The sequence below is a fragment of the Penaeus vannamei genome, chromosome 1 (genome assembly GCF_042767895.1).
Source record: "Penaeus vannamei isolate JL-2024 chromosome 1, ASM4276789v1, whole genome shotgun sequence".
NCBI classification, from domain to species: domain Eukaryota; kingdom Metazoa; phylum Arthropoda; class Malacostraca; order Decapoda; family Penaeidae; genus Penaeus; species Penaeus vannamei.
The window spans coordinates 40,930,286-40,932,344 of NC_091549.1; the positions used below are offsets into that span (position 1 = coordinate 40,930,286).

Here is a 2,059-nt window from a genome sequence, read left to right on the forward strand (position 1 = left end):
GGCCAAAAACTGGCTTTTCTAAACAGAAAAAAAAATCCATTGTTGAATGACCGTGAACATCAACATTTTCTTGTACACCTTTTGAGGGGGAAGGGGATATCCAAAAAGTGTGCTTTGTACACCTGTGAAAATGTTGAAAACTGAACCAACCCTTGTTCTTTTTTGTGGACCCTCAGCACATTCACTTTTACATTTTTTTGTTTTTCATGTAATGTTAGCATTGTTATACTGAACATCAGAAAAAAAAATACAACGCTGGATCTAACCCATAGAAAGGATTCAGTTTTCCACCCACGCTGCCACTTAAGGCAGTGGTTCCCAACCCCTTGGTCGCGACTCGAATGAGGGTCGCCAGAGGGTCTTGCAAGAAGAATAAAAAATCCATAGCTGGATATGTCAGTAAAGGTTAATTTTTTTATCAACACTTTATTGAAATTCAGTGTGTTGGTAATATAAGCTTATAAAAGTAAAAAATAACGTAAGCTAATATACAGCTGCAACTATAACTACCACGAAAATGGTTGGATATATACTACATGTTCACACGTTTAAGGCTGACTAGCCCAGGCTAAGACTGCCTTTAGGGTCACACCCGAAAAAGTTTGGGAAGCACTAACATAAGGCAATTTGAATTGACAGAGAGTAACAATGGCCTTTGAGCCTGTATCCCTCGCCAGCATCAAGGGAGGGCGAGCAATTCATGGATATTGACTTGATGAACTGAACCCCTGGGTTGACGGAGATCCCACTACATACACGTTTCGGTTTTTCACTCGTTTTTCTTCATATATTATCTGTCTGCGTGTATGTGTGCGGCTATGTACCGTTAGGGAATTCTACCTACCACTTTCTTATTTGAAAATAAAAGGCGCAAATGAAGGTACAAAAATTTATTACAAATTTGGATTATGCTTCCGATGCATAATCACGTCACATAATGATAAAGAACAAATCGAAAAGACCTACATGATAAGGAACAAATGAAATAAGACCTTAATCATAAAGAGCAATTCAAAAATATATGATCAACAAATCAATGACATGATACAACCACATATCCTTTGATAACTGCCTTAAGTAGATTGCTGTACACTTTAGGGGAAAAAAACATTTACCATATCATGATTATACTATAAGTACATCTTTCTGCTCATCAAATTCCTTACTATCAGATATGACCTTTCAGCCATCCATAGATATGAGCTCCTTATCATCAAACACTACTTCACACCTTTACATTTGGATTTGTCACTAAAATGAAATAGGAGAGCGTTGCTGCAATAAAATCGGAGAACCTTACAAAAAACAACAAAGAAAATAAAATCTTGGCAATCAAGTGAAATCCTTGTAAGAACATAATCAGAATCACCATTTTCCATGACCGAACTTTTCGTCACTTTCAGATTCATATCGTCATTTTCAGAATCGGAATCTTCGTCCCTTTCAAAATTGGAATCTTTGACGCTTTCAGATTCAGAACCTTCATCACTTTCACATTAAGAATCATTACTTTCAGATTCAGAATCTTCGTCTAAACGTTCATCCGCGGTAGTTTAGTCTATTTGAAAATCGATGCCCTTGTTACTTTCTACTACAGCGCGTATGTACGTGTACTTTGCCGCCCCAGTTACTTTGTGAAAATCCTCGCCTGATTCTATAATACTTTCTTCCCCGGCTGCCTCCGATCCATCTCCATTTTCTTTGCCAGTTTCCTTGTCTGATTCTTCGTCGAATCGCGCGTCCCTTGAAACGCCAGCTTTGCTCTGATTTCCAGTTTTGTTTCCACTCTTGCTTTCAGCTTCTTCTCCAACAATGAGAACGTCAAGCTCTCCCCTATCATCAGAGCCAATGCCTTCATCAGCCACGACGTAGGATTTTATGTATTCGGTCTTCGTAGGTTCTTCGCTACAGAAGCAGGCGATACAACAGAGGAAAAGGCACACATCTAAAATGCACAGAACCATCAACAGAAGATCCATGTTTTTTCTGTAAGAGAAGAGACGGTAAGATAAGGTAAGATTAATATTGAATAATGTGTTCTGTATACATATATATGTAT

The 2,059-nt window shown here is 38.2% G+C and overlaps 1 long non-coding RNA gene across 1 annotated transcript in view; it reads right to left on the reverse strand.

Annotated features, from left to right (window-relative positions):
- Positions 1-875: 875 nt before the first annotated feature.
- Positions 876-2,059, reverse strand: part of LOC113800865 (uncharacterized) — a 2,242-nt gene continuing 1,058 nt past the window's right edge. Inside the window, exon 2 of the long non-coding RNA XR_011398631.1 lies at positions 876-1,986. This is a non-coding gene — a long non-coding RNA (uncharacterized lncRNA). The remainder of the gene's footprint in view (positions 1,987-2,059) is intronic.